The sequence below is a fragment of the Schistocerca nitens genome, chromosome 2, assembly GCF_023898315.1.
Source record: "Schistocerca nitens isolate TAMUIC-IGC-003100 chromosome 2, iqSchNite1.1, whole genome shotgun sequence".
NCBI classification, from domain to species: Eukaryota; Metazoa; Arthropoda; class Insecta; order Orthoptera; family Acrididae; genus Schistocerca; species Schistocerca nitens.
The window spans coordinates 357,447,973-357,472,964 of record NC_064615.1 but is presented as its reverse complement, the minus strand read 5'-3'; positions in this window follow the sequence as shown (position 1 = coordinate 357,472,964).

Genomic DNA, 24,992 nt, shown 5'->3' with positions numbered 1-24,992 from the left:
CGCTCGCAGCACGCAGCACGGTTTGTAGAGCACAAGGATGAGTTTACCTTACTCCACTGGCCACCAAACTCCCCAGATTTAACGCAATCGAGAATCTGTGCGACTACCTCGATCGCGCTCTTCACGCCACGGATCTTCAGCTGTGGGATCTTGCGCAGCCGGCGACAGCACTGGGGTGGGCGTGGCTCCACATCCCTTTTGGCGCCTTCCAGAACCTCAGTGACTATCTAGCGGCACGTCCACGCTGCAAAAGTGGTTATTCTGACTTAGGCTCACATTAATGTGACTGGACCGTGTATTAAGAGCGTTAGAATTGTTTTAATTACAATAGATTACATTATTAGTAGCAACTGAACCACTGGAGCGATCTGATCATCTGGAGTGTAAAATGAAACCTGACGACATGAGTAAATACCACAATAATTTTCAAATCATGCATGTGTGCCGGCCTAGGTGGCCGAGCGGTTCTAGGCGCTTCAGTCTGGAACCGCGCGACCGCTACGGTCGCAGGTTCGAATCGCGCCTCGGGTATGGATGTATGTGATGTCCTTAGGTTAGTTAGGTTTAAGTGGTTCTAAGTTCTAGGGGACTGATGACCTCAGATGTTAAGCCCCATAGTGCTCAGAGCCATTTGAACCATGCATGTGTACAAAGAAATACAGGAGAGTTTATTAAAAGTTTATATGCAGAGGTGCCAGTACTATAAATATTCCACAGTTACACGTAGTATGAAGACAGCATGAGTCTGCTAGACTGACCTAATCTTGCTGGTGAATAAGATTCCTCAGTTTACCATTTGATATGGTACCCGCCTCCGTAGCAAAGGTCGCTAACGTACGCCACAATAATGAGGCTCGACTCTAATGTGTTTCCACAATGTGTGGCTGAACCGACCTCGTCGGGCATACTAGCCAACAATGCTATACGACAATTACTTTTTTATTTAACATGCTTTGACTGATTAGTTATGTAAATGGCCACTAATAAAAATAGTATAAAACCGCCACGGAGGTGCGAACTGTAATGAATGAAAGATGAAAATGAAAGATAATCCATCTAAAGAGCAGGAGGAGACTCATTCTTCAAACTAGTCATACATATTTATAAATTTAAATATTTTTATCCTATTGCAAAACTGTATACAGGTATTCTTTGTGAATTTTGTTAATAACTTGTTTAATAATGTGTTGGATTTCAATAAAAGGTCACAAAAAGATTTAAATAATATTAAGAGCACTCCAGTATCCAATATGTATGTCCAAGTAGATATAAATTTGAATGGTCGTCGTTATTTAAGCGCCTAACGGGTTAAGTTGCGTGCGACGTTACAGAAAGTATTTGAGGATGAACTGTAGGATGTGCGTGGTCTTTGGTCTTTTGCTGGTTTGTGGTCATTATGCTTTGTTCGGGCACTGTCGGTGTGTTGGCCGAGAGTAGAGTTCAGCCTAGCAGCTACGTGAATTACGAACTTTTAACTTTTTGTTGGAATAATTTTACGAACGTGAATTACATTCCTTAACTTTTCACTGGATTTGGAATAGTTCTGTGAGTGCAAGTTACGTACTTCAGCTTTTAACTGTACTTTTACTTTTAGAATGTGTTTTTGTTGATTGGTTTTGAACGACATTACAAACTTTAACTTTTTGTACAGGAAATGAGGCAGCTGTAAACTTATTATTTGCTGCAGTTGATGTTAATATTCGTGTGTGATATATTCATTAAACATTTTCGCAATGATTGATTAGGACTACACACTTTAGTGTATGTCGTGATTGACAGTAGGAAACTGCCTGAATGTTTGCTGTTGATTTTCGTAAATTGATGTGCAGTTAAAACAACTTTGCTTAAAGGTGGTTCTGTATTCGATGCTCTTCTCGCCCTACATACATTAATTACGTTCTAACTGCTGCTTTTTCCATTTTAATCTGCAATTTATATTAGGTCGCCATTGATACATGTGTGAATATTTTTCGGTAAACCATTTAAACAATAATCGTCTGGTTTTGTCAACATCATTAATCCTACAGAATCTGTCGAACCATTACACTTATGGTACGTCACTGAACTCTAGACAGCGTAACGACTGAAGCTGAAAATTAGTTCTACATTGCGAGATTTAAAACTTTGCCGGAGTACATACTGTTCCACAAAATTTCGGGAGAACTGTCAATGTTTATAACTTACTGCGACAATATTTCGGCGCAGAGTCTTCTGGCCATCTTCAGGTGATACTGACGAAAACGCACTGACAAGGGAACCTCCCCATCGCACCCCCCTCAGATTTAGTTATAAATTGACACAGTGGATAGGCCTTGAAAAACTGAACATAGATCAATCGAGAAAACAGGAAGAAGTTGTGTGTAACTATGAAAAAATAAGCAAATTATACAAACTGAGTAGTCCAAGTATAGATATGCAACATCAAGGAGTGTGTAAGCTGAGGAGCGCCGTAGTCCCGTGGTTAGAGTGAGTAATTGCGGAACGAGAGGTCCTTGGTTCGAGTCCTCCCTCGAGTAAAAATTTTACTTACTTTATTTTCGCAAAGTTACGATCTGACCGTTCATTCATTGACGTCTCTGTTCACTGTAATAAGTTTAGTGTCTGTGTTTTGCGACCGCACCGCAAAACCGTGCGATTAGTAGACGAAAGGACGTGCCTCTCCAATAGGAACCCAAAACATTTGATCGCAAATTCATAGGTCAACCGATTCCTCCACAGGAAAACACGTCTGAAATATTCTATACGACACTGGTGACGGCATGTGCGTCACATTACAGGAATATGTTGTCGACCCACCTAACTTGCACACTTGGCGAATGGGTAAAAACTTTCTTCTACCTTGCCCGATTTAGGTTTTCTTGTGGATTTGATAATCACTCCCAAAAAAGTGATGAAGACATAAGAGTTTGTCACATAAATTGCAACAAATGAATGCAAGTTTCACAGTCGCACAGTTTTCCCTGTGCTCTGTCAAAACGTACGTTTTTAACGTTTTCAAGTTTTTCCGTGTGTAGACCGTCAAATCCTGCATGTGTCCAAGCAAATCTGAACATGTCCTGGAATTTTGGAGAGCGAAGTTGATCATGTCTGAGTGCATGAACTTTGATAATTGTCTGAAAATAAAAAATTAAAACTTTTCACTCGAGGGAGGATTAAACCAGGGACCTCCCGTTTCGTAGCTGCTCGCGGTAACCACGGGACCACGGTGCTCATCGGTGTACCCGTACCTTGATGTGGCTTATCTTGGACACGGACTACTCAGTTTGTATATTTTGCTTATTTTTTTCATAGTTCCATACAACTTCTTCCTGTTTTCTCGATTGATCTGTGTTCAGTTTTTCATGGCCTATCCCTGTGCCAACTTATAACTAAATCTGAGGGGGGTGCGATGGGGAGGTTCCCTTGTGAGCTCTGGTATTTAAGGAGCGCCGCTACATGCGTGGTGGATTCACTTGGCGTTGCACGTGCGCTACTTGAGCGCGTTCGATTCTGCTGCGTCGCGCGCCTCCGTGGTAAGAACTCGCCGCATCGATAGCAATTCGATTGTCTTCCGTGGTTCCATCACAGAACTATGCCGGCTACGAAGAACACGAAGTTTTTCAACGATTGGATTCCATGCCGAATTCAATTGAAAACCGGCGTCTCGATTATATTTTCTTAGTATTCTGCCTATTTGCACTGAAATATTACCAATATATGATAAATGGGCGGTCGTGTTGAAGGCCTCTTCCTCTTCTTTTCTCCGTCGTTTACAGGTCTGCAGGGCTCTCTCCGCTTGCTGGGACGAATATCCATTCTTCAGAAATACAGTCTGCAGGTGCTCCAGTTCCGTTTGCAAACTATCGGTGTCAGAGATGACGGGCTCGGTGAATCAATGTCTGTAAAACACCCATCGTTTGTACCGGATGGTGGCAAATAGCGGCTTGCAAGTAAAGGTCTGTGTGAGTGGACTTTCTATATACTGAATGACTAAGTGTGCCATTGCTCTTACGTCGCACCAAGATGTCTAAAAACGGCAGGTAACCCTCTTTCACCAACTCCATAGTAAATTTTATGTTTTCGGGTATGGAGTTCATATGTTGTAGGAACTCCTGCACGATCCAAACCATGAGGGCAAACTATAAAACTATCATCAATACATTGCCAAAATACTGTTGGTTTAAAAGTGGGTGAGGCTAGTGCTCGCTCCTCAAAATCTTCCATAAAAAGATTGGCCACAAGAAGAAGGCTAAGCAGTGTCATAGTTGAAGAATTTATAATTTTTTTCTGCAAGAGAAAATTTAAAAACCCAATTTCAGCAGGATACTCTACATATCTAGAACAATTAATACTAGTTTGAAGTTAAAAAATATAATGTAATAATATATCGTTTACCACAAATTTTATACTCTGGTAACATCCTTTTATGTTGCTAGTGACGATAAAACTGACCTGTATTTCAATAAATCATCTGTTGTACAATAGATTTTTAAATAAATTACATTCGTAATGATAGTGGAGGTATATAGTATAATAATTAATAGTTGACGGTTTCGAATTTCATAAACAAATAAATGTTAATCATAGCATTTAACAAAACATTTGTATATCAAACTATGTTTCATTCACTTACTAAGTTGATGAAAAATAGTTTATTTGGTTACATTAAGAAATATATATCGTTGTGTGTTAAAGCATGTAGTATTGATCCCCATTATTTGAAAGAAACTTTAGCACATAATTTCCGAATTTTATGTGTGGCATACTGCATTCTTGATGATTATTTCCTATCTGGTTTTTTAATTTTTATTACTTTTATCGATTTTTAGAACCAAATTCTTGCTGACTATTGCCCCATTTTACACCATGTCACACCTCATATAATCTGTAGACTGAAGAGTGAGCTGGTGAGTCCTTACTTTGTCTGTCCAAGCGGCCCTTCTGCAGTGCGCCTTTTAAAGAGTGGCTGTGCAGTTCTCGGAAGCGGGCTGGGAGTGTTTCCTTTCCTCTAAATGTGCTAACAATGCACAGAATACAGAAAATTTGTAACTTATATAACTAATGCAGGAAATGCACGTTGACAAAATCTATGTAACTCGAACCACGCTGCACTGCACTACTGGATGAGAAACTGATTCTTAATTATCTAGGCTTCCTACCAGCAAAGATCACTTCCTCCACCACAGGGGCTGCTTGCCATTTGTTTACAGACAGACTACACCATAACATTAATATTGTTGTCTTTGTTTTTATTACTAATTTATGTCTTAACTGCTAAAACACCGTAACGCTATTTTAAGTGATTATATATTAAATTTCTGAAATTAGTAGCTTAACTCTCTAACCCCTATACATGAAATATTATAAAAAATTTGTAGCTATATACTTCTTGTCCACTATGTACAGGGTGGCGCACGAAATGTGCTACCAATTGTTTCTTTCACAATTTACGACGCACATTAGATATCCCGCTGGGATTTCTACAGCAGTACCAGCAGAGCTTGGAAAAACAAATGAGTTACGAAATGACGTGTAATTCACGATACTGCCGCTAGGAGACTAGTAAGCAGCAATGGCTGACAATGGAAGACTGACGACACAGCAACGATCGCCAATTGTGTTACTTTTTCATGAAATGAAAAGCCTTGTTGTAATTCAGAGACGTTTTCCACAACAGTTTAACACACGATGGGTCCCTTTCAAGAAGACCATCCACAGGTTGTACGATAAATTTGTACAGGAAGGAACAGTATTGGAAGCGAAGCGACCTCGGCCTAAGCCTCTTTGTTCGCCGGAGAATATTGAAGCGGTACGAGTTGCTGTACAGAGAAGTCCCGGGAAATCGTGTAGAAAGGCAGCAGTGCAACTGGGAATATCCAGACGCTCCGTTCAAAGCATTCTTAAAAGTGACCTCCATATGTCCCCATACAAGATGACCTGTGCACAGAAGCTCACTGAAGAACACAAGCAGCAGAGACTACTGTTTGCTCAGTGGGCGGAGGGTAGGGAAGAAACTCTCAACAACTTTTGGTTTTCAGACGAGGCGCATTTTCATTTAGACGGTGTGGTTAAAACAAACAAAATGTGCTCTTTTGGGCCACTGAAAACCCACAAGTGCTTCATGAACGACAACATTATTCTCCGAGGATTACAGTGTGGGCAGCAATTTCCTGTCACGGACTTCTTGGACAATTTTCCTTCGAAGAAATGGAGGACATATTGAGCATGTGCTGAGTTAGAACAAATCTCCATGGACGGCTATTCATTGTAGTATATGTTCCTTTCAGATTGTATTGACAATAGAGTTTATATTTAAAAAAATTGTAACACATTTCGTGCGCCACCCTGTATTTAGTCCTTCATTATTATTTTTCAGATTTTAATCTCCAGATTGTAACTTAAGTTGAATACCTCTTGTAATACTTCTTCCTTTAAAATCTAGAAACACTTGCATATTTTAGCCAAAGGTTCAGGGTTTGGCATTGCTATGCACCAAGAGATGCTGACACCAGTCCTGTTGACCCAATCTGTCACGTAACGGATTGAGTGTGCAAATCTCGTGACAGTTGCAAGTAGAAAATTTCGTTGCTCAGCACGAATGCCAAAGTGAGACGGTTCGCAACAGAAAGAGAATTTTCTATAAATATTTTTAGGGCCACAAAGGACAATTGGTAATAGTTAACAGTGAATGTTGTTCTTGCAGTCCCAGACCTCTGTTCGCCCGCCAACTGGGATTTAAAATGCCACGTGGAGAGCTCGCAGTGTCACGCACAGACTGACGTGCGAGTCGTAGTGCGACGCGGGGGACACTTGTGGCCGTGTGCACAGCCAGCGCGCAGGGGGCGCCATTGTTCCGCCTAACGAGCGAACTCGCCCGCCGAACGCCGGTGGCTCGCGGTTCGTGCCGCATGCTTAACGAGGGTAAATAAAAACACCGGCCACGGAAAAGCACGAGGGAGCAGCCGATTACGAGCGGGTGAAGCGAATCCCCTAGTTTTCCCCTCCGGCCCTTGCCCACAACGGAATATTAGCAAGGGCCCTTTCCTTTTACAGAGTCCCGTGCATCAGCCTGCTGTTGCTTTAGGGTAATTTAACTGTACGTTGAACAACTACGAGCCAGAATGAAAAATGCCCCTATCGTAGCTTTAAAAAAAAGGTGAATATGTCCTGGGCAGAGTTACGGATATAAAAGAAGGGAAATGACATTTCGACTTATCTTGGAACTCCATAGATATTTATATCAAAACATCTTGACTTGTTAGTGACAGTATCCATGTCATTAATATAACACATCGTGCCAAGTAAAGTAACACAACACATGATATATCATATAACATGACACATGCAGTCATGTCATCTGACATGACATTTGTCATATCATGACATATGAAGCAATTTGGCATTGGAGTTTATGATGCATATATCACCATCCCACTCTCTAGAAGCACATAATTTTGGGTCTATTTGTTCTTACACCGCTCACCATATACGTGGTAGGTCTGAGAGAGCTCACTGCGCTGGGAAAGTAGGGTTAACTCGTAAGAAAGCGCGAATGTGTCAATATGTTTTGGTTTAAACATCTTTATAGCAGCCATATAAGACGAAAAGCTAGTTCCAGTTCCTAGCTCTGCCGAGGCCATATTCGCTTTTTTCTGGGATTGGAGCATTTTGAATTCTGGCTCCCACTTTTTTTTTTTACGCTAACTAAATTTTGACATTAGACCTCCATAGCTTGGCAACCAATGTAGATTTCTGTTATCTCAGGTGCCGACTGATGAGGTGCAGGCCTAGGTTTTTTATTGCCTCTCGAACCATGTTGGCCGGCCGGTGTGGCCGACCGGTTCTAGGCGCTACAGTCTGAAACAGCGCGACCGCTACGGTCACAGGTTGGAATCCTGCCTCGGGAATGGATGTGTGTGTTATCCTTGGGTTAGTTAGGTTTAAGTAGTTCTAAGTTCTAGGGGGCTGATGACCTCAGATGTTAAGTCCCATAGTGCTCAGAGCCATTTGAACCATTTTGGTAAAACTTGACCTGATTCTCGCAAGTTGTAAACATAGAAGTCTCGCACCTAAAAGTACTCACTAAAAAGTAGTTTCTGCATGTAAAATCTGAATGAAGCTAGATTTTTGCAAGTCGCTTTTCAATTTTATCGTAAGAAAGCATTTTTTATGTATTTGATTCGTTTTATACCGTTTCCGCGCACTCAGTTTACGTAAGTACGCATTTTACGTGCTACATATAGCTGGACTTTAAATCACCATATCTCCACAGCAGATAAAGATTATTCGATAAAAATAATTTACTTTTGACTTTATCGATATGCCTACGTTCATGCAAAGTTTAAACCGATTCGTACCAGTTTAAAGTACAGAAGTAGCGCGCTTCAGAAACCTCCCAGAAAACCGTGTTTTCTGCAAGTAAAAGCCAAAAGAAGCAAGTTTTTTTTTCAAATAGTTTCAATAGCCCATACAAAGGTGGACCAAATTTGAACCATCAGTCTCGCTCCAGTCCTGACTTATTTGAAGGTGACTGTTTTCGCACATAAAATCCGAACGAGGCTACAGTTTTCGCACGTAAAATCCAAACGGTTCGTACGCAAATGGTGCCATTAGCTGAACATTATTTCGGCGCAGTTAAAATCGATTTACGCAATACGCCTGGGTGCTAGCTTCAGTTCGTTGTTTAAGCCCTATTTAAAATACTGTTACATAGCTTCAGTTACACAAATATTCGAATGGCTATACAAGTGGCCGCTGGTCCGGGCTAAGCCAAAAACTTTTTACCCACATTTGAAGCTCAAATAGGAACCGAGCTCTAAAACCCCCCTCTCCCCTCCTTCCCCGCGATTTTGGGCGCGGCTTTTTCAAAGAACATGTGTAAGATACTTAGTACCAACCTCAGGGATTATTTTTTCTGTTCTATTCGTGTGTGAAGAGAGGAAGACATGATAGGTTATTCATCATAATGATGGTTGAGCTCCGCGGCTGCAGGATTATACTGCTTGAAGAATGACAGCAACCAGATACTTATTATACAGCTTTATTTATACCAAGACGCATTTCGGATTTTCGCCCCATCTTCAGTTGGTGTAATACAGCAATTTCTTCATCGTTTATGTAGACTGCATTTTAAATGCTGCAGCTTGGCTGCACAACATAATACGTTTAGATACAACGTTCTCTTACTATACATTTATGTTTAATTAATAATTCGGTGCAGTTACTTCTATTCTGTCACTTCTAGTTCCTTTTTTTCCATTTATATACGTAACAGACATCCTTTTAGCTTCTCTGATGTAGCACAGCATTAGCCATGTGGACGACTTAAGTGTTTGTTTAGGCTGGAAATTACACCCAAATATAACTTGCAGTTTCCTTGCAACAATTCATCTCTATGTATAAAAGGCAATGTCCTGACTGACTCATCACCCAGCCCAAAACGCTAAGGATAGAAACTTGAAATATGGAGAAGGTGTGGATCTTATATACTATGGGCGTTGTTTAAGAAGGGATTTTTGGAAGTTCCAAACCTAACGGGGTGAAATAGGTGATGAAGGGTTTTTTTGCAAAATATCGTTATTAAGGCAATACTGAAGCTAGACCTACGAAAATTAGTATTTGGTTTCTCGATCATAAAAAAGGAAATACGTGTTTCAGCATTTCGTGCAATATTTTTTGAGAATATATCATTACTAAAGAGCTACTAAAATACTTTTACAGCTCCATCTATGAACATTCGTTACAAATAAAAAATATGTGTTTGAATGTTTTTGGAAATTGAATCCCCAAGGGATGAAATAGGGCACAAGATTTTTATAAAAATATTTTACTATGAAAACATTTTTCAAGCTACATCTGTGAAAATTTGCATTTGACTTTTCTGTTTGAAATAAAACACACGCATCTCACCGTTTTTTGGAAATTCAACCCCTAAGGGGGTGAAACGTTTTATGAAAATATTTCATTTCAAAAGCTTTTTTGAAGCCGAATTTGAAAATTGGTGTTTAATTTCTCGGCCAGAGATAAACAAAAAACATGTTTCACTGTTCTCGGAAATGTAATACGGTCAGACTGATTCAGTGACTCATCATCGCCCAACCTCATTTCTAAGGCTAGAAACTCAAAGTTTGGAGAGGATGTGGTTCTTATACTGTGGACATCGTTTAAGAAGGGATTGTCCGAAATTCCGCTTCTAAGGAGGTGAAATAGGAGATGAAAGGCTCTTTGGAAGTATGTCGCTATTAATGGAACTTTGAAGCTAGACCTCGAACACTGGTATTTGATTTCTCAGTCAGAAAATAAACACTACGTGTTTCAGCATTTCTGGAAATTCAACCACCAAGGGAATACAGTAGTGGGTGATTTTTTTTTAAATTAACTACTAAATAACTAACAAAGGATTTTTAGGCTACATCTATGACAATTGGTATTTGGCTTCGTGGGTGGAAATTAAAAAAAAATACATGTTTGAGTGTTTCTGGAAATTCATCTAAGGGCACGAGACTATGAAAATTTTGAAGAAAATATTTTTTTACATTAAAAAGTTTTAAAGCTAAATTTATTATTTCACTTGCTCGGTTAGATATAAACAAATATTTGGTAGAAGATTGAAGTTGCTATGGAAGTATCTCCACACGCACGCAAAAGGCATGATTAACAAAAACTTTGGACTCCAGCTACCAAAATTACTTTTTGGTCAGAAGTAAATTTCTAGAAGACCATGCTCATATCGCCTTAATTACCGTGAAAAGCTTAGAAGGTATTGCAATTACTGAACAACATAAAAAATCTATTAAAAAGATAAAGCAAAGAAGGTTCTCTGCAAGCCATACAGTCTACGCGAGCAAAGCAGAGGGCGCTACGCTTGTTAAAAATAAACACACAACTCGGGAACGCAGCACCGCGCCAGCGTTCAAAATGCAGTCGACATAAATAATGAAAATACAAATGTATTGCGCTAATAAATATGGAATAAAAAGCGAAACGTATCTTGGTACAAATGAAGCCTTAAAAATGTCGCTGGTTGCCGAAGTTCTTCAAGTTAACTGAAAAAAAAATACTATTTGTCTCGATACATTCTCTAATTTGTCTTATCTTAAATTGTATTCGAAGAGATATACATTGAAAGCAGTAGAATTACGAGCATCACACATTCTACTTCGAATACCATTCCATTTGACAGGGTTTCGTGGTTGTTGGTAGAAATTATGATGCTCTCGTTTATAATGAACGTTCGCCATCCATTACAATGAACCAGATATTATTATTTAAAAATCCCTCCAGTGAATCACATACACTATGAGATCAAAAATATCCGGACACCCCCAAAACCATACGGTTTTCATATTAGGTGCATTGTGCTACCACCTACTGCCAAGGTACTCCATATCAGCGACCTCATTCGTCATTACGACATCGTGAGAGAGCAGAATGGGGCGCTCTGCGGAACTCACGGACTTCGAACGTGGTCAGGTGCCCAGGTGTAACTTGTGTCATACGTCTGTACGCGAGGTTTCCGTACTCCTAAACATCCCTAGGTCCGCTGTGACAGCAAACTGGAAACGTGAAGAGACAAGTACAGTACAAAAGCGTACTGGCCGATCTCGTCTGTTGACTGACAGAGACCGCCGACAGTTGAAGAGGGTCGTGACGTATAATAGACATCTATCCATACCATCGCACAGGAATACCAAACTGCATCAGGATCCACTGCAAGTACTACGATAGTTAGGCGGGAGGTGGATTTCTAGGTCGATCAGCTGCTCATAACCCACACATAACGCCTGTAAATACCGAACGACACCTCGCTTGGTTTAAGAAGCGTAAACACGATTGAACAGTGGAAAAACATTGTGTGGAGTGACGAATCACGGTACACAATGTGGCGAGCCAATGGCAGGGTATGGGTATGACGAATGCCGGTGTACGTCATCTGCTAGCGTGTAAAATTCGGAGGCGATGGTGTTATGATGTGGTCGTGTTTTTCATGTAGGGGGCTACCACCCCTTGTTGTTTTGCATGGCACTATCACAGCACAGGCCTATATTGATGTTTCAAGCACCTTCTTGCTTCCCACTGTTGAAGAGCAATTCGGGGATGGTGACTGCATCTTTCAACACGATCGAGCACCTGTTTATAACGCATGGCCTTTGGCGGAGTGGTTACATGACAATAACTTCCCTGTAATGGAGTGCCCTGCACAATGTCCTTACCTGCATCCTATAGAACACCTCTGGGATGTTTTGGAACGCTGACTTCGTGCCAGGCCTCACCGACCGACATCGATACGTCTCCTCAGTGCAACACTCCGTGAAGAATGGGCTGCCATTTCCCTAGAACCCTTCTAGCACCTGATTGAACGTATGCCTGCGAGAGTGGAAGCTGTCATGAACGCTAAGGATGGGCCAACACCATATTGGATTCCAGCATTACCGATGGAGGGCGCCACGAACTTGTACGTCAGTTTCAGCCAGGATACTTTTGATCACATAGAGTATGAGGCAATGGTTTGTAAACAATAACACATCTTAAATGGACTGGCCTACCCAGAAATCAGGCTGGATCACAACTGAACAGCATTGTGGTGAAGTAGGACGTCGGCTTGTCTCCAGATTCCTGTGTCCAACAGCACTACCTTCTCTGCTTTCGGCTCTTGATGTAGAAAGACCGTCATTCCTCCACAGACATCAGACACTTCATTGGACGTATCGCCATCAGAGTTCGAGTCGTCATAAAGGCGAAGAGTGGACACACTTCATATTAATGCCCAATAACAGCTGTCCAGATATGTTTGATCAGATAGTTTCATGCTCTTAATTTTGTATACCCTCGTCGCCAGTTTTGTAAACGCCTCATCGCTATTGCTGTAGAGGCCGAGTTTGTGAGTTCGTAAAACGGCTTCTGGTGCAGTACACCACTAAGACAATTTTTTCTTGACGCTATTACTCAGCTATGCCCCAGGGTCAGGTAACAGGATAACAGAACGAAGGTTCTAAAAAAATTCAACAAATTAGTAACGAAGTCACACAAACGAGTGAAAAAGGTTTACTTATCTTTGTGCCTCGTTGAATGATTAAGCCTGCAACACTGCATGTATAGATAAACTTCACACTACATATCAAATGCAATTTACAACAACTGTCTGTTCACTTCTAAGCGTTCACTATCCGACGTTCCCTGTCTAAGTCAGCCTTGGACGATGATCTATAACCAAGTGCTGCTCTTCTATCTTCTGAGTAGGCTTCTGTACATTGTCTTCCGGTCATTGGCTGATTGTACTCGGCCGGCAATTGTCCGAAGCGAAGTCGGTATCTTCATATTCAGCGCCGCCCGTGCTGCTGGTGGAATTCGCGCAAGTGTCTAGTCTCTATGGCACTGGCACCAGCTCGCACCTTTGCGCCTGTCGTGCTTTTGCCCAGACTGTGTCTTGTTCGGACGACACAGCACTTATCTTCGTCATTAGTGAATTGTATGGTACAGGGTCGAACGGTTTTTCGGGAATGTAACAAGGGCAATATCCCAGCTCGAATAGCAGAAACGGTTTTAAAATAAGGGGATGTATCTGTCTAGCACCAGTCACAGTCACTTATCAGTAAAGATTTGCATGTGTGTGCCATCGATATTTGGAGATTAACGATGTAAAGACAAGCACGAGTCGCTGACGAAAGAAACGATACAGTGTAAGAGGGACCATGGAGAGCGGATTTCCGGCAGTCATAAATCAAATATTATTCGGCATAAAAGCTAACATGCGATTCTTTCAACCTGAGATGGAAGCATTACCAGCGAGAAACTGCCACTGTACTTTCTAAGAAGAGTACAAAAAACTATATTCCATTTGCCGAAACCTGCCAATTACGGTCATTACTGAATGAGGCAACAGACAGCTGACCGCCTTTCCTTCCACCACAGGAAACGAACACAGTTTCCATTTTCGCACCGTAAGAGACAAGTCATATCAATTTTTAAAATTGTGGCTGAAGGTCATTCCCCGTAGAGGCGTCACAACAAAATGTAAGTGGACATTGGACAAGACAGCACATGAGTAGATGCACCGGAGGTCAAGTGCAACAGTGACCGAGATATCATCCTGTGACAGCTGTTTTACAACATGGTGCCGCTCTACACACAGAGAATTTTTATGTTCCCCTGAAGGAATTTCATCATGCAGGAGCCTTGCCTGCGCTGTAGGTACCGTGTTGGTAGACGCCAGACCGAAATGCACTCGAGGAAGGACTTTTCAGAGTCGTGCTGGAGACGTTGCAGCCTACTCCAAAAGACCTCTAGGCTCGCCATGTAGTTGTAGACACAGTGTTGATTCAACATTACATTCCGGTTACAGAAGTGCAGTGAAAAAGGGTGAAATTTGAAATCGCACCTAAGGAAGGAAAAACCGTTTTATTGATGGGAAACGCATTGGCAAAAGTATTTTTTCGGAAATCATTGTGTATCGCCATGACTGACAATGAAAAGAGAAGAATAATGACTGGCTCTAACTACGCAACTTTAGTGTTTAGTGGGACGTTTGTGCAGTCAGTTTGAGCAAAGAAAAAACTAATATCGTCGGCTAAAAATGCAATCATGCACCAGGAAAATTCTCATCTTCATCCATCGGATTTCCGTGTCAAAATGCATGAATTTGCCTTCAGAACACTTCTTCTCTTCCCTGTTCCACAGAATTGGCCGCATATTAAAAGCTGTCGTTTCTATGGCCAAGTTGTCGAAGCGAGACATATCTGTCTATTCGCAAAATTTTTTTATTAATTCAAAAGGCATATCAAACTCCATAATTTCATCTCTACTAGAATCGCAATACACACTCGCATGAAACAATGAAAAAAGATTTGGATGAACGTTCGTCGTCGATACCAGTATGGATGGAGCACAACACTCCACGCTGTATATTAAAGTTCTGACTGATAATATTAATAGTTACCTCAGGCTTTTGCTGATGATTCAGTCATATATAATGAAGTTGAGCCGTGGTACAGATTGCTGTCTTGAAGAGCGCGCCGCAGCGCATTGTGTGAAGCAGTCGCCCTCCGTTTCTGGCGGTGGCGCCGCTGTGGCAATCGCAGCTTTGGTGTCTCCCTCTGGTGGGAAAGGGCAAAGGTTGCCTGTTCACGTGCATTTAAGGGGCGCTATGAGCTCGCCAGTCGGGCACCATCTATGTCCGCCCTAACGCCCCTATTCCTTTCGACTTCCTCTCCCACATTGACCGTACCTTCTCCTCCTATGTGATCACCGCCGACCTCAACATCCATAGTCGTTCCGCCGCCCAGTTACGGCGGTGGCATCGGTTCCTCTCCTCCCTTCAAGGCGACCTCATCCCCATCCCCCAGCACACCCGTCCCGAATCCAACTCCACTCCCGATGTTATCCTTTTCTCCCCTAACCTCCTTGGCCGCATAACGGTGATGTCCTGGAGCCTATTGGTAGCGACCATCTCCCTGTCCTCCTCACCGTTTCAGACGGTCGTCGCCCCCGCCCCTACCCTCGTAATGACCCTCCCCCAAAGTACGTCCATGACTATTCTCGTGCCAACTGGAATGCCTACCGGGATACCCTCTCCACCCAGGTCGATAGCCACCCCTTCACCTATCACTACCCTGACGATGTAACCCATGCCGCCTCCTTTCTCCAGCAGACCTTGTCTGAGGCTGTGGAGGCCCACGTCCCTACTGTCGCCATCCACCCCCACTGTCCTACCTTACCCCCACAGGCCGTCCTCCTCCTCCGCGAATCCCGCCGTCTCTACCGTGCCTTCCTCCACACGCGTGACCCGGACACACTACGACGCCACCGGCAACTCCAGCGACACATTCGAAATTTGCTCGCGGCTAAGAAACGCCGGGATTGGCGACAGACATGCACCCGTTTAAATGCTACCCTACCTATTAACTCGTCCAAGTTCTGGTCAGCCTTCCGTCACCTTACCGGAACTAAACCCTCCCCCTGCTATCCTCTTCCCCATGATGATCACCCCTTCCCTGACACCCTTAGTGAGGCCAATCACTTTGCCTCCTACCTCTCTGGTGTCTTTTCCATCCCCGATGATCCCCAGTTCGATTACTCCCTCTTCCAGGATGTCCGCGATCGAACTGACACCTCTGTCCCGCCCCTCGCACCTGGTTTCCAGTACTTGGACACCATTGCACACACGGAACTCACTGCCCCTATCACTACACAGGATCTCATTGCTACACTCCGCACAAAATTCACCACTACTGGTCACGATCGTGTCACCTGCCGTCACCTTCGTGAAGCTCCTGTCTCTTTCCTCTCCACCCTGGCAAGGCTCTACAATGTAGTCCTGTCCACCGGTTACTACCCTGACCTGTGGAAAACCTCCTGTATCCTGATATTCCTTAAGCCTGGTAAACCGCCATCCGCCATCTCCTCCTACCGTCCCATCAGCCTTACCTTGGTCTTCTGCAAGGTCCTGGAATCTATCCTCACCCGACGCATCCACCAGCATCTCCGCCAGCACCGCCTCCTTCCCGTTACCCAGTGTGGCTTTCGGCCGTCCTTCTCTTCCGATGACATTCTCCTTCACCTCACTCATCTCCTTTCCGAACAGCTTTATTCCCGTCGCTCTGCAATCTTCCTCTCCCTGGACCTCGAACGTGCTTATGACCGCGTATGGCATTCCGGTCTCCTCTTCAAGCTCCAAACCTTCGCCCTTCCCATTAACTGCGTCCGTCTGCTCGGCTCCTTTCTCTCCCACCGTCCTTCATATGTCACCATCCATAACACGGATTCCTACACCTTTTTTCCCTCCGCCGGTGTGCCCCAAGGCTCCGTCCTGTCCCCCCTTCTGTACCTTTTGTATACGGCGGACATGCCACCGCCGTCACCCCCCCGTCAACCTTCTCCAGTTTGCCGATGACACCGCCTTCCTTCCCCTTGCCCCCACCCTGCAGCACTCCCAACGCCTTCTCCAATCCCATCTTGACCGGTTCACCACTTGGTGCAACCAGTGGTTGCTCAAGGTCAATCCCTCCAACACCCAGGCGATCATTGTAGGCAAAACCACCCCTTCCTCAAGGTCCTATCTGGCCGTACATGGGGTCTGGACCCCTCCACCATACTCCACACCTATAAATCCCTCATCCGCCCTATCCTTTGTTACGCCCATCCGTCCTGGATCTCCGCCCCCCCCTACCTTTTACAAATCCCTTCAGATCCTTGAACACCATTTGCTCCGCCTCACCTATCGCATCCGTCTCCCCTCCCCCATGTGGATCCTGTACAACCTCATTCCATTCCCCCACCTCCTCCTTTTCCTTGAAAGGATACAGATCCTGTACACCTCTCGCAAACTCGATCCTCCTCACCCACTTGTCTCACCCATCCTCTCCCACCCCCGCCCGCTGCTGCACCTGTATTCCCACATCGCACCCGGTCTCCATCTCTCCACCCTCCTTACCCTCTCCCAAGGTGGCTTCTGCCAGCTCCCCCTCCCTGATGATGTCCTCCTCCCCACCATCTACCCCTCCTATCAACATTGATCCTCCCCTCCCACTTCCTGTGTCCTTTCCTTTGGGCACCCGCACTCCCTTCTCTCTCCTTTCCCCCCTTCCTCCACCCCTCTTCCCCCGGGCTTCCCCTCCCCCTTCCACCCTCCCCCTATCTCCCCTGCCCGTGGCATCTCTGCTCTCCCCGCTCCCTCTCCCACCCCCCGTTCTCCTCTCTTGGCAGGTCCCCGGACTCGTACTCGCTTAGTGAACATTCGCGTGCCGGAGATCTACGCCTCGTGTTGCTGTGTGTGCCATCGTTTGTGCTTAAGTGGTTCAGTGTTACTCGTTTGGAAATTCAACCCCTAATGGTGTGAAACGTTTTATGAAAATATTTCATTTCAAAAGCTTTTTTGAAGCCGAGTTTGAAAATTGGTGTTTAATTTCTCGGTCAGAGATAAACAAAAAACATGTTTCACTGTTCTCGGAAATGTAATACGGTCAGACTGATTCAGTGACTCATCATCGCCCATTTCTAAGGCTAGAAACTCAAAGTTTGGAGAGGATGTGGTTCTTATACTGTGGACATCGTTTAAGAAGGGATTGTCCGAAATTCCGCTTCCAAGGAGGTGAAATAGGAGATGAAAGGCTCTTTGGAAGTATGTCGCTATTAAGGGAACTTTGAAGCTAGACCTCGAACACTGGTATTTGATTTCTCAGTTAGAAAATAAACACTATGTGTTTCAGCATTTCTGGAAATTCCACCACCAAGGGAATACAATAGTGAGTGATTTTTTTTAAATTAACTACTAAATAACTAACAAAGGATTTTTAGGCTACATCTATGACAGTTGGTATTTGGCTTCGTGGGTGGAAATTAAAAAAAATACATGTTTGAGTGTTTCTGGAAATTCATCTAAGGGCACGAGACTATGAAAATTTTTAAGAAAATATTTTTTTACATTAAAAAGTTTTAAAGCTAAATTTATTATTTCACTTGCTCGGTTAGATATAAGTTCGCGTGTGACAATTTTCGTCTATGTGTGTGTCCAAGTGTCTGAATAAATTTTATCTTGGACTCTACGCCAGTGAACGGCTCCATGTATTTTAAACAGTGTTTGTCTCCGTTTATATGTCCACCGTATTTTTTCTCTAATTTTCTTCATTGGTAGCTTTTGTATTTCTCTGTGGCCAAAGAGCGGCGTAGTACGCTGCTGCTGGCCTGCCTGTAAACAGGTTTAAAAATAAGCCCGGTTGGGGCTTAGTTCCTGCATCTAAGTCTGCGCGTTAGGCCTCCAGTCTGCTCGAGTTTGCTCAGGCAATGGTCATTGGCGGTTGAATCGATCGGTTGGTCGGTCGCGCACTGAGACACAAGATGACTTGAGCGTCGGCGCATGTGAGGTCGCCGCGTGAATCCAGTGGGCGGCGGCGTATAGCCAGGGTAATGACTTCGCGGTCGACACGAGAGCAACAGGAGTCAACCCACGACATCGGTCTGGCTGGTGCGAGCTGCGACGCCGTGAGACGGGAGATCAGAGTGGTTTCCTGCGTCCGTTGAAGCGACTGGCAGCGCTTACCTCACAAAAATCTTAGTTACTCAAACTACTGCAATACAGCGAGCGCCAATACTGCTAGCTAAATAAAAGATTCAAACTACTGATAGCACTAACTACTGATAGTCATAGTTAGCAAGTGAAAGATTTTGATAGAGAACAAACAATGTATTTACCTTAATAGTGTTCAAAAGTCATAATATGTATAGCAGTTCATGACATCCATTCTTATAAATGTACTGTTTCTGATGGACACAAGTCCAGATCATCCGCTCTCAAAAATTCGCCATCTCACTTCCCCACATCCACCACTGCTGGTGGCTCACCTCTCACTGCGCAACGCTACGCGCTGTTAATATCCAGCTGCCCAACGGAGCAAAAGCAAACAACAATGCAATCCAGCCACAGACTGCACACAGTACAGCTAGTGATCTTCATACAGAGCACTACGTGGCGTTACCAATAAGAAAACCTAAACAGCCTACTTACATAGCCCCCATGCTCCCCACAAAAAATTTTACAAATTGTTTTGGGCAGTGGCCAATACAGATTTGAAAAAAAATTTCCTAATTACAATAACAAATAAATCAAATGCACACACTTATCGATACAATGTTGGTTAAAAGCTAAAATTTTCTTACAGTCCATAAAGACAGTCCTGATCGTTCATCACAGCGAAATTGCAGTGTTTTTCTCAAAGTCTGAGCAGTAAAAGAAAATGCACATGGAAGTAGTGGATTTCCATGCAGTCTTGAAGAAGTAGTGTTGTCCTTCCAACGGAAATACAGTGTTGACTCTTGACATGCAGACAGGTAATGGGCCACAACAGATCAAACCCACTGCAGAATCAGTCGAAATTTTGAAGAATACTGGATCGGCAGGTCATCACAGAGCAGACCCACTGTAGTCCTGGTAGAGAGTATGGTATTGGTGGGCCACCAGAGGTGCAGACCCAGCGCAGTCCTTGTAGAAATAATGGTACTGGTGGGCCATCAAAGATGCAGACCCACTGTAGTCCTTGTAGAAATAATGGTATTGGTGTGCCATCAAAGACGCAGACCCACTGTAGTCCTCGTAGAGACGGCCAGCAGCCATCTGTTGCGACTGTGCAGGTGCACAATCACCATCGAAGAGTCTTGCGGAGAATATAGCAAGTCCATAAACCACCACTTGTGCACTCACAAAGTTTTTGGAATTGTCCTTAGAACCAGCAGTGCTGTTAACCAGTCCCTTGCTGAAGTATCAACACACGTGCAAACACTAACAGTCCCCACTTCTCACATATTGTCCATATACTATGACCAACAGAAACGTGTGCAGTGAAATGTAACTTACAAGTAACTTAATTTGATGAACTGGTGTCAATTACAATTTTATAACATAAGATTACAATAACAAAGGTGCAAAATACATCGTTAAAGAACATAACAATACAGATAACATTTGTAGTAAAACAGGCTTTACAAAAGAATCGAAATAACATATACATCAGTGTTACAGGAATTATGACATAAGTACATGCATAAAGATCAGAATAACTTTTGAAACATCAACTTCACACATGAGGAACAAAACAGAACAGATAGATAATGTCTAAACATCTTTACAAAGTAAATAACATAGTTTTAGAAAAATTCTACAACATAAATCGTATTAGCTAAACACATAAAGACAGTAAAAACACAAATACACACGAGTACACAAACACATAGCAGAATAACACAGGAGGAAAGGACAGGGTTTGTTTTCAGTGTAACATTTGGTACTACAGTCGAACCCAAAACTTCATTCCATAGATCTTTCCTCTTATTTCAACATTTGTTTCCACCAAAAAAATCCTATCAAAGCATGCTTTCTGTATTTATATGTTCACATATTTCTTACCCCATTATTTATTTTCCATTATCTTACCTCATCATTTATTTCCAAGAAAATCCTACCTAAACCTGTTGTCCCTAAACCCTACATTTTTGTTCATATCCTCTTTCAAAAATACTTTTTTGGCCAAACCATTTTCTTATAGCATCTCAATGCATTTCTTCCAATTCATCACAACTCGTTCTCTTATATAGCCTACCCCATCTTAAGATAACTTAAATCTACTGAGCTCAGATGCTAAACTAAGGGACGAGGCAATGCAGCAGCACAAAACAATTAACACAGAAAGCAATGACAAAAATATGCAAATTGGCAAAGCAAGCAGCAATAAATATAAATTAGCAGGGCAAATGCAGCATTATCACTAATATGAGCCAATCTGCAGCAACAAGAAAAATAAATCAGTAGTAAATCTGGCTTAACAGAATAATACAAACTGAAATTTAGTAACACTATGCCTGGCAAACAGCAGCAGCAAATGCAATAACTTATATCTAATCACGACAAACCCACAAGAAAAAAAATAGTACACTAAAGACAACAATGCAGATAAGGGAAATGTCTATTCACATCTTAATGTCTATGTAATTAAAGTGGTGCACCACAACTAGTTATCCTGCCAAAAAAATTACCAAGTAGTTGAAAAGAAAATTATGTATGCAATTCCTGTGAAGGGAAATGTCTTTTTGTGCTCCTTCGGTTTTTTTTAAGTAGATCATAAAGTTATTATTTACTGGATCTGTAGGCATAAAATTTCTATATTAGTACATCTATAAAATTTTATTTTAACCAATGCTGCAGTGCAGCTAGAAACTAGATATTAAACAAAATGAGCAAATAAATAATAAGGCAAGACATGAAATGTCATTCACTAGGCGTCTCCAAAGGCAGTAAAAAATCTCTCAACTAGAAAGACAATAGATATAAAATGTTTCTCAACCTTTCATTAGGCATTGTAGTAAATATCATAAATTAAGAGCTCCACAGTGTAATCATATATTTTCAAGTTTGAGCGTGTCGTAATTGCGATGTCAATAGCGAGGATAATGGCCTCTCTTTTTTCACCTAATGGCTTTCGTTTTTCAGACAACTATCTCTCAGCTGGGCGCCGAAACGCATTACGTCAAGGTCACTTAAGGTCACTTAGCTTTTTTTAACGAAATATTTACGACAACAGTTTCCACTTCAGTGACAGTCTCATATAAAAAAATCTTCACAGATGGAAAAATTACAGTAGAAATAGAAACGAAATCTTATTAATAGCAGTATTGTGATACATTCACACATGGACACACAAGTCATAACTCTTAAAGTATGATTCTTGGTTTCCAACATCCTTTTTCACAAACCAGAGTCCTTAACCACTACTCATTATTCCTTACCTTATTACACATATACATATTCGTCGACACTTCTTCAATATTTCATCATAACAGATACATAGCATAATCAAATTCCTCATATAGCATGAGCTTATTGATCATAAACATACCTCAACAGCATAATACACATCGTCGTCGTATTAATAACATCATAACACCTCAGTCAAATCTCAAAATCGTCATAGCATCCTCCAATAATTTCAAAACCTAAAGAAAATTCTCTGCTCATTTCAATAGTGTCATCTACCTAAACGTACTTTAAAAATCATGCTCCCTTACCAAATACATCATTCAAAGCTCTCATAGTATCACAATGGTTCCGAAAAAATGTGAACAGTTCACAAAGTACAGACAAAATACAATTTCGTAAGTGTGAAACTATCCAACTGTGTAATTGCGTAAACATGTGTCACTGCCGTAGTAAAAAAAATGTTTGTCTCTCTCAGTTAAATGATCAGATAGCTGTGTAATTTGTGTGTTAGAGAAGTATGGTACCGATGTGTAAAGTTGTGTAAGCAAATACCATATTAGCTAGGGCTCCTTTCACTTGCCAAACACATGATACACAAAGTAAGCGTGTACCCCCTGAGGATTAATGTAATTATACCCTCTGGTGTTACAGATTACAGCAATGGAATGAAATGTATCACGGAAAACTTTCTTTGTAATTCAAAAATCTTTAAAAATAGATGTTTTAAGTACAAAATTAATCACTCAAATGCGTGTCCTGTAGCGCTAAATGTGCGTCTTGCTGTAAGATAATTCCGTGGAAGTGTCGTAGTTATCGTCCTCTGTAAGCAAAGTTCTACTGAAGTCAATGTACTCACTTCATCAAACGAAAGTGAAATGCTTTGCGTATAGATGTCGCAGTTATTACATACCTTACCGTGATCAAGAAAGTACTATAATGTAACGTATTGTTGTGCTACCAAAAAGGCTGTCTCATTGCAGCTATACCACAAAAGTTACTACTAAAACATGTTTTACTTTCCAGAAGAATTCAGAAAAACTGTGCAGACATAAAACAGATACACCGAAAAAGCAACAATGTAAATTGTGTCACATATTAGTAGCGTCACGATATAATCGTGTAGCTATCAAAGAAACCAAATGCTAAGTCATCTTTAATCCCACAGAAAGTACTTCAAATAAGAATGTCTTTTCAAGTAAATCAAAATGTTGCATGAAAATCTCATTAGCAGTACTGGTAAATGTTCTAAGTATGTGAGCCTTATTGTCGTTACGTAATCATGCAACTAACAAGCAAGAATGTACAAATAACAACACTGTGTCGTCTGTTCACTATAACAATGCATTCGTAATTTCTGTTTAAATAAGTTCTCTTGGTTCTTGACTGGACATTTAACTTCAAACATTGTTGAATGGTAACAGTTTCTTAAGTCTGACAAAGCATACTAGAAATGTGAAGTGAAAAGTTTTATGGCAAAGACAAAGTTAAAAAGCAGATTATCTTTCAATAAACGGTTTTACATGTGAAATGTGGTGTAATCTTTTACCCTTTCTAGTGCGCAGAGTTTCAACTTCAAAGCAATTATCACGTTGCATACATCGGTAAGGAATGCTAAAATTTGATGAAGGTTAGCGTCTATGTTATTTTTCTCTGAGCCAGCCGTCGCACGTTGGTGCCTGCGGTGCGAGTCATTGTCTGCTATCTCTTTGTTGGCGTGCGTCGTTATTGGGATTAGGAGACCTAACCTCTACAAATTCACCTTGCCGAGAGGGCCCAGCCCTGTTTGAATCCCGCCAGTTCTGATGAAATTCAGGTCTGTCGTTATGATTATATCGTCTGTCGTCATGTCGGTAGTTCCTGTTGTTTCTTTCTTGTCGGTTAAGTGGTGGAGAATTTCTCCCTGAATTATCACTGCACAGTGGACCGTTGCGTCTGAAGTTATTCTGTCTCCCGTGATAATAATGGTCCTGGTTGCAATATTGTCTGTTTCTATGATTGTCTCTGTCATATTCATTACTACGGAAATGCGATCTTTTTCTGTAACTATTACTCTGCCAGTGGTTGTCATATGGGCTGTGTCTGTTTTGTTCACGATTTGCGTTGTAAGAATAGCCTTGTTGTGTCCAGTTATTGTTTCTGTCGTCGCGGAATTGTGACGGATGTGACCTATAATTGTTGTGTTCCTGTTTTCGCGTCCCGCGATTGTCAGTGTCAATTTCCAATTCTTGTAACAGTCCCTGAAAAGCTTCAGTGTCGTCTATGCAACGTTCTGCCAAAATAATATGTCGTAAATGTTCAGGTAATTTGATTAAGCAAATGCGGATGATTTCTGAGGGGCTGTATAGGTTTGACAGGTACTGATTCTTGTGCAACATCTCTTCAAAATATTTCAAAAGGCTGGAAAATTCAGATTGTTCGTCATGTTTCATCATTATGATGCTATGTTTTACTCGGTCTTGTGTAGCTTGAGACCAATATGCTGAGAGAAAGGCATGATAAAATTCTCCTTCACTGTGGCAATCGTGAATGACCGATCGCATTCTTACAGCTGGTTCATTCTCTAAATAGCCACACATAAATTCTAATCTGTGCTCTAATGACCAGTTGGGAGGAAAACAATGAGAGAATTGATGAAGCCGCGCTTGTGGATGAATGTCGTTGCCGGAATTCTTAAATGTTTTGAATGTATGTGTAGTAATAAACAGCTTATAGTCAAAATCATCATGTCGGCGAGTCGCATATCGGTCATTGTTACTTCGTTTCGGCGGTTCCA